The sequence below is a fragment of the Etheostoma cragini genome, chromosome 23 (assembly GCF_013103735.1).
Source record: "Etheostoma cragini isolate CJK2018 chromosome 23, CSU_Ecrag_1.0, whole genome shotgun sequence".
NCBI classification, from domain to species: Eukaryota; Metazoa; Chordata; class Actinopteri; order Perciformes; family Percidae; genus Etheostoma; species Etheostoma cragini.
Window position 1 is genome coordinate 18,250,839 of NC_048429.1, and position 14,244 is coordinate 18,265,082.

The following is a 14,244-nucleotide window of genomic DNA, read 5'->3' on the forward strand; positions in this document are numbered from 1 at the left end:
GGTGTGTGGGGTCTTTGATTATATTTCGGGCTCGGGACACACAGCGCTGTGATGAAATGTCCTTAATGGAGGGAAGAGTTGTTACAGGAAACAGATTCATAACAACACTTGTGTTGCTATATACACTTATAACATAACGAACAGTTAAATTACTGTACATGTAATTTACAAACTTGAACTAGAGACCAACTTGAGATGGGATCCCAGCAGCTGCAACGGAAAATCAGGCTGGGGGGCGTTAAGTGTAGGGGGGACACTCATTTCTGAGTCACTTTCTTTTGTCCCATCAAACTCTAATAAGATCTGTTTACATCTGTAATCCATCTACATATTCTATCCTGAGGCAGTGATATGTCCACATGCTTCTATATGAATGTCAACTGAAGATTTCCTCTCGTTCTTAGTGCCTGACACATGTGACATGTCATACTCTCATTGGGGACAGGCAACGGGACAAAGCGTACAATTAAATAAGATACATATTTTTTTCCTGGATGAATTTAAGCTTTACAGACTTGAAATAACATCTTGAACTAAAAACGGAGCATTCAAAAACTTCTTCTGAAGGTTGAATATATCCCACTGTTGGCCCAATAAATTGGCAAACTCATTGATCATTCTGATACTGTATGTGCGCAACACGTGGATAGGGCTACATTCTGCAAGTACATGCTCGTATAGTGTTTTCCAAAAGATTTTGCCAAATTTTTCTTCATAGCTTTAGAGTACTAATGCATTAATTAGCTGGGAGTTGGCCACTGAAATTTCACTAAACCTTAATATTTCTTCATCACAACTGTTGCTTGAGTAAAAAAAGAATGTTTTAGTCGGTTACTCACTGATTAAAATGTCATTGCTTCTTCATAATTTCCCTTTGAATTTGATTCGTTCTAACCTTCTAAACATTCCCTTTTTAGACACTGGGCTGCTTGGGAATTTCTCTGTGTAGGTATAAGTCAATATTAGGTAAAGGCTGTTGCACCAAGCAGGAATTGTGAAAATTGTTTAAACGTAGTAGCTGTTTGCTTGGCCCCAAAATGACTTGCTGTTCAGAAGGCACATAATATTGGCTGCTTTTATCTGTGCAGATACAATGTTGGAGCTCTCTTGTGTAAGCCAATGCAATCCTGTGAGAAATGATTATCCATACATCCAAGTCTCGTATAGCAAGATGTGATATTTGACACCTTTCCTTTTCATGAAAGGTGTCCACAGATATTCTACTCCTTTGGCGTGAAGTTTGTCACTGCCACAGTCATGTGCTATTGATTCCTACAGAGGAAACTAGATATTGATCCAGTGGGACGTCTAGAAGAAACCTTTGCACACATATAAATACAGCACATTTACACACACACACACACACACTCTTTAATATGTATTTATTTATTTTATATGTCGTGGAACTCAGTGCACATGCTCAAGCCTAATTTCCACTGCCACAGGTAACCATACTTGTTCCTACACCACTCAGTAGACTTGTCAGTGACTACGTTTACATACACACTATATATTTCACTATTCAGAATATGGAAATATTTAGAATTTAATACAGGTCATGTAAACAGCATATTCTGTTGGGATATTCTGAATAAGGCATTTTTTTCGAGTATAGTCTTTCCCGATTAATACATGTGGGTTATGCCGGTATTGATTGGGTTTTAATAAGCATCCTTCGGACATGTGTAAAGCACATTCGGAATATAAATCTACTATACTACTCTCATTTGGCACGGGACCAGCATGAGTGTGTTTTCACATGGGTTTTCATCAATCAATCAATCAAAATTTGTTTATGTAGCACTTTACAGCGACCAGCAAGTATCCAAAGTGATTAACATCAGAAACCAAGAGTAAAGACACACATCATACAATAGAAAGAGTGAATTTAGAAAACAGTAAAATGTTCACGTCTAGATGTTTTTGTTGAAAAGCAAGAAGCAGCATTTTGCACAAGTTGAAGACGTGAGATGGATGTCTGATTCAGACCAACAAAGAGAGCATTACAGTAGTCTAACCTTAAACTAATAAAAGCATGAATGGCCTTTTCTAGGTCGCGCCTACTCAGGAAAGGCTTAACTTTGGCCAGCAGACAAAGCTGGAAAAAGCTTGTTCTAACAACATTACTGATCTGCTTGTCAAATTTCATGCTGCAATCAAAAGTAATCCCCAAGTTTCACAGCTGACCTCAGGTCCGCGGGAACATATTTTGAATTGGGGGTGTTTGATAAATTTTCAAAATGTAATACTGGAAAACATGCACACTCCACAAGGGAAAAAACAAGAATAACGTCCATAATACAAAACAGGCGCTAGGCGCGAGTAATGCAGGATATAGGCACACGGCTCATTGGTACAGATTAGGCCTACTACAAGCTCAAAAACGGAGCCCCTAAACACAAGTGTATAAAAAAAATTATGTTAAAGGGAATCAAGCGCAAGCCAGTCCCCGCTCTCTGCTGGTTGCCACTGCTCCCCCACACGCAGTCCTGACACAAACATTGAAATAGAGAAATGCAGCCTTGAGTTTTTGTAGCGCAGCATTAGCAAATTAAATGCTTAAAGATATTGGGCCATATGTATCAAACGTTATTAACATGTGTTAAGCTGGGCCTAATCATTTTATAACCATACGGTTGGATAGTTAAAAATAAGTGTGACCTCATTCTGGGTTTCCAAGTAGTCTTACACGCGTGTAAAAAAACACAATTATCTCCAATATTTACAATTAACTTTCAGTTGAATTGTCACTGAACAGTTGATAAATAATGCCAATTTACTGCACGGCGGCAGCATTATAATAAACCAGAATTCTTACCTTGTGCTGCAGTCAAAACACTCCAAAGGGGTATTTGCGCTCCGGGTTGACACTAATCAAAGTTTTCATCATTGCATGAATATCCAACTGGGCAACGATGTCCCTGTGTACGTGGATGAGGGTGGGGTGAGTTAGTCTTTTTTGGGACATGCTGCTCCGCAGCCAGGTTTTAAGGCGTCTAAGGATTGAGAAAGTTCTCTCTGAAGAATCAACAGAGATCGGTAGGCACATGCAAAGTTTTATAAGATCCTCTACTTTTTCAAATAGAGCTCTGGTTTGAGGGTGCAGGTTAGACAGATGTGTGGTAACTTCTTGTACTGTCTCGCATGGGGAGTCGTTCTCTTTACACACATCTCCCAACATTTGGAGCTGAAGGTGCAGTCGCCCTGTGTCAAGCTGTTTAGGAAGCTGAAGAGATTGTGCGTCAAGTTCCGATGATATGCGGCTGTTTGCTGCATCAGTTACTGTCTTCTCCCTGAATTAGGGCTGCTAGATTATGGCCAAAATGATAATCACGATTAATTTGATCAAAATTTTGATTGCGATTTTTCTCACGATTGTTTGTTGATTTTAATCATTCCACAAATGTTATCATCACATAGGCTATATATAACTGCAAGAGGGAGTGTGATGGACGTACTCACAGAGAGAAGGCTGGTCATTATGAACGGGTCCAGCACGGGTCGAATGGCGGAGACACACGTCGTGTGTATGAAACGTCTGTATCGTCATTGCGCTGCATTTTTATGAACAATGATATTCTGGCCATGTGTCACATCTCTGGCCCAGGTCCAGGTCCAGGTCCAGCAGCTCCAGCAGCTCCGCCTCACACGCTGTTACTCAAGTTACTAAGTTAGTTGCATTCAATAACTTCTTCTGTGTTCTTCGTCGTAGCGGCCGCGATGGCAGAGTTCCCGCAGAAACACTGGTACAAATACAAGTTTGCCTTTCATGCTTAAGAAAATACAGCTCTGTTAATAACAATTAAAACTGTAGACAAATGACAGAAGTGTGGACCGCTGTCGCTGTGTGGCGGGCGCGGAGAGTAAGACGAGAGAGCGTAGAAAGATCCAACACAGGCACGGCTTTACAGACAAAATGGGTCATATAACGCAAAATTAAATCATATCCATATAAACGGCATTGCAGCGGATGCGAGGACATAATTATGTAGAACGCACCGGTGCTTAAGCTACCAGCTAACAGATGCTACTAGCACCGACTAGCACTGGTTAATGCTATTGTCTGAAAAACATCACACACGGAACAAAATGTTGCGTTTACTGGTAAGCTGGTAAACCTCAAGACCGACGTATTACCGACTGCTATCTGTTGAGTTTTCCTCACGCTACTCTGTCCTCTGGGACTGTCTACATCTTGAAACTAAAATGCACGGGGTGCAGTGAACTACTCTGACTGGCTCAGGATCAGACGTTAGTAGCGGTAGATTGGCTTTGCAAAAAACCCGGAGCGTTCTATGAAATGACGCTTCAAAAAAATAATCGCTCGATCACGCAAATTTGATCGTGGGAAGTCAAAATCGTGATCACGATTAAAATTTGATTAATTGTGCAGCCCTACCCTGAATGCAGCTATTTTCCTCCCTGTCTGGTCGAATCTTTTGGTGAGTTCAGACTGGACCAAATCCAGAGCTTCATAAAAGTCAGCTTTCCATTTGAGTTCACCTGTTGCCTGTGACAACGCATCAGGGTCGACAGTTTTGCAATAGCGGGCAGGTGTTCTGCTTACTCTGGGCTCAGCATCTGGCATCTTCAGAACATTCTGGGTAGCACACACTTTCACCTTTTCTACCATTTCACCCACCACCTTGTCATCTCTCAGTGACCCTACTCTGACCTTGAGCAGGTTTACACAAGGAATGGCACCAAGAGCACTTGACTCTGAAGGCTCTTTGCCAAAGTTTTACAGGGCCCAAAAAGGGCTTTGCAGCAGAGGAGGCTGAAAAGAGTTTTTCCATTGAGTGCCTGTTTGTGCAGTCCTGATATTTTTGCCCTTGCATCCCCTCTTAAACCTCTATCGTCTTTCCAGTGTCTCCAAAACAACAGCGTACGTTGCTCAGCAGCGTTGAATTGCTTTGGTGCGCACACACCATCTCGTTGGGCATAGTCCTAAAATGTTGACAATTATGTCATCACAGCCGAAAAGTTTTTCAAAAAGCTGTTTGCGTTTTGAAGATTCTTTGATAACACCTGCAACACCCTGTACGAAGTTTAACCTCTCAGCTACTCAGCTCACCTCACGTGCAACTTCTTGCAGCTCAAGGTCCAGGGAGTGGTTGCTGCAATGAATATACAAGGACTGGGGGCATATTTCCTTCACTTGGGCCTGAACACCGGAAAAGCGGCCCGACATTTTATTTGCACCATCAAAACAATATCCTTGAAGGCGATCCAAAGAGATGTTCAATCTCACAAAGATGTCTTTCAAACACTTAAACAGCGTTTCTGCAGTTGTGTCAGGGCTCGAGTAAAATCCCGAGAATTTACAGTGAGACTGATCATTACTGTCAACAAATTGAAGGCTGCATGAGAATTGTTCCGTAGCGTTGATATCCGTGATGCTGTCAGCTGTCAGTCCATAGAACGGGCAGTCTGATGCGCGACTTACTATGTCCTTTTGAACAGCCTGAGCAAACTGTTCGATTATCTCATTCTGTATTGTGTCAGACATCCAATTATCCCTCTTCTTTATCCACTCTTCTTCTTTGGGTTAATTAAAAGTCTGTTCCAGCATCAGGTCATAGAGCACACCCTCACGAGTTGTGTCACCCCTAAACGGTATTCCTTTTCGTCCCAGGAATGCTATGGAGCGAAATAATATCTCCAGGACATTCCTTGCTGTTTGCTGGTCTTTGGCGGCAATATTAGAGAGTAAAGCACTTATTGGCGTTTTTTCTAACCCCGCAAGAGTGCGAATGGCATCTACATTAACTTTCAGTTGAATTGTCACTGAACAGTTGATAAATAATGCCAACTTACTGCACGGCGACAGCATTATAATAAACCAGAATTCTTACCTTGTGCTGCAGTCAAAACACTCCAAAGGGGTATTTGCGCTCCGGGTTGACACTGATCAAAGTTTTCATCATTGCATGAATATCCAACTGGGCAACGATGTCCCCGTGTACGTGGATGAGGGTTGGGTGAGTTAGTGAATGGCCGATTTCTCGTGCAGACAAAATTTAGCAGATCCCTTGCGCCAGTTAAAAAAATCCTCTCTTGACGAAAAGCCTATTTTTACTCACATGCTGACGGGAAGCCACCATATTTTCTCAACAGCCAAAACAGAAAGTGCAATCATTCTCAATGTCATAGTCTATCCAGCTCCATTTTTCAAACCACTGCGGCTGAAAAGAACGGGAAAAATCCTCATCTCCAAAACGTCTAGAAGGAAAACTGTGACCTCGAGGCTGGCAGCATGGAGTTGCCTTTGTTGATGTTCCCTCCACGGCTGCCTTGATGCGGCTAGCTTGGCTAGCTCCCTTGTCGCCTGTTGCTAGCAGGATCGCCCTGGGGGTAACAATGCAGAGGTGCTGCTGCTACTTTCGGTTACAGTTGTAACAGAGTTTTCTGCCTCCAATTTTTTAGGCTTTTTAGCCTTTGGTTGTATAAAAAAGTCCAAAATGCGCTTTTGGGCCATGGCTAGGCTAGCTACTGTTGACGAGAAATCAATTGGTATCTTCACTCATGAAAGAGCATCAGATGTGCGGAGCGCGCCTCGCTCTTGGTCAGATCAGCAGTATCATTCTAATCAAATGATGTGTTTATCTCATACTTACCAAATTTTAAAATGTATTACATTTAATTTTGATTGAAAGGGATTAGGTTTATATTAATAATCAATTTATTAAAACAAAATGTGTTTAGTTTTTTAAATTATGGTTGTAGTACTTTGTCCTTTCCCTAGGGGGTGCTGCAGCACCCTCCGCACACCTAGTTCCCGCGGCCATGGCTGACCTTGTGTAAGACGTCAGAGCTCCTAGACTCAAAGCTGCACCATTTTGCATGCCTACATACAGTACATGCCTGTGTATGCCTGCATACACTCCGTTTTATTTTCATTCAAATTAATGTAAAACTGCTAAACTAGCAAATATAAATAAACTAGCAAAGATATGCATCTGTTATGTCCTGCATCTGAAGATCATCTCGTCCAGACCAGTGGCGCAATCTACCAACAGATCAGAACCCTGCAGATCACCCAACAAGCTTTGTCCCCACTGCCCACCTGAAAAACACCACCTGGTTGAGTGGACCCAATTTCCTGTCCAGACCAGAGCCCAGCACGTCTAATGTGCTTACAACCTCCTTGATCAGAGCTCAGATCCAGACATCCGGCCTCATTTCATATATATCTATATTATATTCAAACTATTATTTCATCAAATAAAAAGAATTATATTGGTAATTGCAATATTTCTGAGACAACATTTTTTTTACAGGCCTACTTGTCTTTTTTATATATATATATATTGTTCCAAACCACAAAGCTATAGTATATTTTCAGGGAAAGGAGAACTATATAGTGCTGCTTTGTAAGAAATGGGGCTAAACTGCCAAGTGTAGAAGAGAAAGCTCCCTAAGTGATAACCATCCACTCGACTCAGAGAATTGCCTGTCACAGCTATGAGTTAGGGTAATGCTGATACATCGATTGAAGGAAAAGATCTTCTGAGGTATAAGTCGGCCGGTGGATGATAGCCTGATTTCAAAATTGTTCTAAACTATTTCTTTTGGGGCTCAAGTTCGAGTTTCACTTTATTTAATGAACGGAAATTTAGTGTGCAGCAGGATGTCTAAAACATATACACAGAAAACAGAAAAAGCACGGCAGATGCTAACAACATTTTACAAACCACACAGGACACATGTCAACACGTCAAAGGAAACCCTGCTTCCTCCAAAACGAATGACAGAATCCAATTGGATAGTACACACCAATTGGACAGGTAAATCTGTGAATGAACATGGACAAGAATGAATGAATAAATAATCACATAGTGTACACAAATTTCAAAAGATGTCAATCAAGTAAATTCAGGTTCCTAATAGCCACTGGAACAAAAGAATCCATAGCACGTCTAGTTCTTATCCAAAACAGCGATTTGAGTTGAGCCAATTAAACTCCCCAAAGAGTGGGTGATCTGGGAAATTTAAAATTTTGGTTTGCCTTCCCCCTGACCTGTTTATCATATATATGTTGCAGATGTGGTAGCTGTACCCCAACCACCTTAGACGCTACGTTTACCAGCTTTGTTAGCTCAGGCTTGCTAATCATTGAAAGACCACTGTACCAAAATACAATACATAATGTCAAGACTGATTCAATCAGAGTCATCAGGGTCCTGGACACGCTGAATGATTTCATCTTCCTTCAAAAAAAAGTCTCTGTTTTCCTTTTTACAGACAGCATCTGTGTTGTTCTGAAAAGATAATTTGCTGTCAATTCTAGTAAGGGCTTTTGAGGAGAAGACAATATTAACCCTAACACACTGCAACCTATTTGACATAAAATCCAGTATCCAGCCAATTAATTTAGGATTCAATCTAGAAAAGAGACAGTAGTTTCTTAGCCAACAAGTAGGGCTGAATGGTATTGAACGCTGAAGAGAAGTCAATTAAAAAGCAGCCTAGCATGAGTTTTTGAGGGTTCCAAATGTTGGTAAAAGAAATTGAACACAGTAAGCTTTGCATCCTCAAAACCTCTTCTAGCCCAATAAGAAAACTGGAGAGGGTCTAACTGTTTCACCATCTGCTTCAGGAAATTCTGCCTAACCAATGTCTCAAAGGTCTGTATCACCAATGAGGTGAGAGCTAGTAATTTAAGACTCTGGGGTTCTTACACCAGGAATGATTGTAGAATGTTTCCAAATCTTTGGCACTGTTGTTGAGCCAACATCTTTGCCATTCTTTGTGAGAAGAACAACTCATAAGCAGTGAAGGGGAGCTCACTCTTCAAGATCTGGTAATCGGTATTGATTAACTTCACCATTTGCTGGATTGTGTCGTTGTTTCCCCGTTGTCCAGTCATGAATTGGCTCAGCTGATGGGTTGTCCGCCTCCCTCTTTGGCAGCACACATTCTGACGTAGACAGAACCACTGTGACTGGCCCATGCAGGCTAGAGACTGGCCAATCAACTAGCCCAACATACTTTTATACTGGCCCCATGCCACCGAGCCATTGCTTATGTCAAGCCCTGGTTCAATACTTCCCTCATTAATTAAATGTAATTTCAGTAGCATGTTGTCTTGTGTGTAACAAATATTCCAACTGTTCCTCTTGGTCTGCTTTTGCTTTCTCTTTCTCTCTTTACTCTTGCTTTTGTCTGGCTCTCTCTCGTTTTCTGCTAAAATAAATGTGTCTCTTTATTTCCCACAGAATACAGCAAAGCAACAGGCTTCCAAGCCACAGGCTTGCACAAAACTCAATACGTGATGCAAAGTATACACTACTTCAAAGCTCTTACCTCGACACAGGAGTTGTCAGTCCGGACAGAGCAGCATCAACGTGGCTGGATGTCTCGTACGCGACTCACAGCAGGCTCTGTCGGACCGAGGGATTCTCCGTCTTTTTATTCTCTTAACAAACAAGGGATTGGGTGTGAGCGGAGGGGCCAGTCCTCGCTCCCAGCCGATCTCCTGGTGGGTCCGGCGCAGCTGCCTCAAAACCATGTTGATAAATGAAACACAAAACAAATATACAGTTGATAAATGAAACACATACAATTAATAAATGAAACACAAAACAATAATAATAGTTATGCAACAGTAAATCAACAAGTTATACAAGTGACCCACTTAGCTGTTGTCAAGGATCATAATGCAAAATAAACTTTCCTCCACACCTCCAGAGCGCCGTGCTGTATTTGTGTTTTACTGTTATACCTGACAAACCGGCCAGGGTGTCAAAATGGGCAGTGGACAAAAACACAGGCCGAACTAAAACAGACAATCCAGACCGTAATGGAAATTTTAAAGGAAAACGCACATGCTTTTGCATTGTTGAGCTCATTTTAGTTAAAAACCAACAACAAATCTACATAAATCTCTATCCACACAATGCGTGCACGGACACAGCTGCTCTGCTGCTCCGCTGAATACACGCTCCTCTGTTCACAACACGGCTTGTCGGGACACATGAAAATGCTTGATGTGGTTTAATGTACCTAAACAACGACCACTAATCACCAAATATCTCATGGCCAGATTTTGTCATGAACACTTAAGCCTGTCAAAAGAACTTAACCAAAATCCAACGATTAGAGACGTTCTCACATTAAAGCTTTCTTCTTCATTGGCGCCTATGGTGATGAAAAGGCTTACGTGTTTCTAATGTACCTAAAACAACGATCAATGATTACCAAATATCTCTCTCACATTGCTCTTCAAAACCGCTGTCAAAAAATCGAACCAGGAAAAATGAAACCTTTTTTCACATTGTGACTTTTAAAGCCCATAAGAACTGTGGGGAGTCAACCCAAAGCCGGTCCACTGTCCTGCCTAAAATGTGAAGCAGAAACTCTTAATGTCAGATAACGTCAAGAATAATAGGACTTTGGGTTAGATTTTTTTTTTTAAGGTCCATTAAACCAGGTTTTTATTAATTTAGATTAATAGGCTACAGGACTTGTACCCAACACTTCTGGAAATGCACTGAATGCGTCTCTGTCCCCACCACATTTCAAAACCAAACTGACGCACATGCTGTAACTCTTCACTCCCTAACTAATAAGCTTTATCAAAGAGGAGAGTTTTAAGTTTGCTGTTAAATGTAGTGATGGTGTCTGACTCCTGAACCCAGACTGGGAGCCGGTTCCACAGGAGAGGAGCCTGATAGTTTAACGTTCTGGCTCTCATTCTACTTTCAAAGACTCTAGACAAGGGGAGAAGGATTTTAAATTAGGTCCTGGATTTTACAGGAAGCCAATGCAGAGAAGCCAATACAGGAGAAATATTATCTCTTTTCTTAGTTCTTGTCAGAACTCGCGCTGTAGCATTCTGGATCAGCTGGAGAGTCTTAAGGGACGTATTTGAGCATCCTGATAGTATGGAATTACAATAGTCAGCCTGGAAGCGACAAAAGCATGGACTAGTTTTTCAGCATTGTTTTGAGACATGGTTTGCCTAATTTTGGCAATGTTATGTAGTTGAAAAAAGGCTGTTCTTGAGGTTTGTTTTAGATGGGCGTTAAAGGATATATATAGCTATATCTTTAAATAATGAGGTGTTTAGGGCCCAGCACAATAACTTTTATAATTTATATAAAGTTTTGTCTGAAGTTAACATCAGAAAATTGTAGGTCATGATTTTAAATGTTTAATGCATGCTTGAAGTTTAGTTACTGATTGGTTTCATCTGGCTTGGGAAATTATAATAATTGGGTGTCATCCGCATCACAGTGGATGCTAATTTAGTTTAGTTTCCTAATTATATTGCTTAGAGGAAGCATGTATATGGTGAATAGAATTGGTCCAAGCACTGAGCCTTGTGGAAAGCCGTGGCTAACTTTAGCATTCCTAGAGGATTTATCATGAACATCAACAAATTTTGATCAATCAGAGAAATAGGACTTGAACCAGCTTACGGTGATTCCTTTAATGCCAACTAAATGTCCCAGTCTCTGTAACAGGATGGTATGGTCAATAGTGTTTACTGCAGCACTAAGATCTTGGAAGACAAGTAACGAGACAAGTCCTTTGTCTGAAGCAGCTAGAAGGTTGTTAGTAATTTTCAAACCGTCTCTGTGCTATGATGCATTTTAAATCCAAATCTCAAATACACTATTGCTATGTAGAAAATCACATAACTGATTACCCACTACTTTCCCAAGGATCCTGGAGAGAAAGGGGAGATTAGGTATAGGTCTATAGTGGGCTAAGATCTCAGGATCGAGGGTGAGTTTCTTCAAGAGAGGCTTTATCACGGCTACCTTAAAATATCTGATGACTTTTGGTAATTGTATGATATAATACAGTAAATATATTACATATTGCCACAAGCCAACATCCATGGATCATTTGTTTGTAGCTAGCTATCTGGCTTTTGTTAGCTACTTAACTCAATCAACCTTAATCCCCCAAAAATATGTATATATTTTTTTTAACTTTCCAAAAAGTTGATATTACACTAAATACAAGTCAATGTAAGTGGTTGAATTACTGGCAGTTGTAGAGGCCTGGCAGTGTTTAATAGGGTTAGGCAAGTTGACTGAAAGATGTCTGGGTTGCCTGACAGCGTTTACCAACCAACTGGTTTGTGCGTGACGATTCTAAAGACACTGATTGGTCAGAAGCTGGGAATCCCGCCCTCTCTCCCTTGGCTAGCCTGTTCATTTTTGTGTAGAAAACTGTGGTTACAGATTTACATGTCAAGTCTACAAAACTAAGCTTACCGACAAGTTTGAAACTCCAATGACATACATACTGTAAAGCTGTAATGTCCTCTCTGCTAACCTCCACATAAAAGAGTCTGCTTTTCATCTTCGTTCTTTTGATGACTGTGTGTGGCTGTAATACATATGCTTGGTTGTGCTCAATGTGTTCTTATCATATTCTGTTGTTTTTTTTAATCTCTGAATGTCTTTTTACTGCTTCTCATGGGTTGTGTCTGAAATTCCATACTAACATGCTATTTAGTTCACTTACAACAAGATGTGAGATTTTTTAATATGTCCAAAACTGTAGTATTAAATCAATACTATGTGTATTCCATACTATTACCGGTGAACACAGCTTCATAAGTATCCCACATGCAATGCGATAGTAACATTTTTCATAAAAGACGAACGGACACTAACCAAGGCAGCTCCGTAACTTCAATAACGCTTCAAATAACATTTCTACGTATTTCTTGCTGGTCTAGTTATTTACCTTTTTCAGTATTATGTACTATCTGGCGATACACCTGGAGTTGAGGTCGGCAGGGGTTACCATGGTTACGTGTCTCCAACCGGCAAGGAAGCTCTCAGGAAGTGATGTTAAAAATTACAGCTTCAATCTGCCACAAAGTATGTTGAACGTTAGTATACATATTGAGTATGTTGTGCATAATAAGTGATTTTGTAAAGGAACCATGGTCTTCTTGAGTAAAAGAACTGGGTTAGGCGTCATGTGACCGTAATATTGAGCCTTGGTTACATGACAATTGACTGACATTGGTCACTTGATTTTGACTTTTGGCAACTGTGAGATGTGGCTGAAAGCTCCAAAAAACCTAGTAAGTGGACAGTGGAATTATGATTATTTTGTCAAACATAATGATCCCAAGGTCAACAATGAAGTTCCATGCTCAAGTAAATGACTACTCTTATGTTATTGTCTAAAGAAATGCGAAGATGCGCAGACAGTGTCTTGTGCTCCCTGGTTACAACAGGCAGCTACACCTCTAAATTACATGAGTTAGCCTGTTCAGTAATACTTGAAAATATATGTTTTTCTCGCCTAAATTTTTAAGCTTAAAAAAGTGCTGCTGTTTCCACATGCTTTGGCCCTCTGGGATGACCCTGAGTTCATTGGGAAGGTAACACTCCCAACTTGTTGTTTCTAGTGGCAGTGTGACACTAGGCCTTACTGACACAGAGCTACAGAGGTTAGAACACAGAATTTCTATTTCCGTCCAAGTAAATCATCTGAAAAATTCATAAAAAGCACTACTGTAAGCATATTATAGGGGCTATAAACTAACATAGTACTCTAGCCACATGTCTCAACTTAGAACAGAAACAATCCAGAAAAAAATGACTTATAAAATGGATTTTATATGAATGTATTTCTACAGATATGTCTGTGCGTTTGTCTTATTTCTTATTTCTAAAAAAGCCCAAAAAGTGCTAAATACAAAACTTCTGAAATACAAAAACACATCCACATCACTCACAGATATGTCTGAAAGAAGTACATTTATAGATTTATAGAAATAAGTAATCATAATTCTATGAAATGGTGAAATGCCATCAGAAGTCCATATCTTTGCCTTCAGAGAGCTGTAAGAGATCACAGGAATAGTTTTTGTTGGCCATGTTTGGTATCAATCAACTCGTCTTCTTATTGGCTACACAGGGATGCCAGTTTTATGACCTTATCTTCTAATTCGTGGGTTCCACTGTCAATCTTTCCCATGTGGGCCCAATGGGGAGTGTGAGATTAATTTGCTTAGCTTGGGGGTATCTTGAGATACACTGATCCTATTGGCTGGGAACAACGTTCATTGCAAACTGCACAAGCCAGAGAATGTAACGGTGTCTTTGGTTTCTCTATAGCGTGCCCACGGAAAAAGATACACATGATAGAAACCAAGAAATGATGGACTATCTAGATTCCTCTACGTCAAAACTTGGGCTGAAACTACAAGATTGTGAGGGGACCAGATAATTATGGATTACAAGGCTTGGATATTCTAATACCTTA

At 40.5% G+C, this 14,244-nt stretch overlaps 1 protein-coding gene across 2 annotated transcripts in view; it reads left to right on the plus strand.

Moving 5' to 3' along the window:
• large1 (LARGE xylosyl- and glucuronyltransferase 1) overlaps nucleotides 1-14,244 on the plus strand; it is a 174,541-nt gene that overhangs the window by 10,977 nt on the left and 149,320 nt on the right. The window lies entirely within an intron of this gene.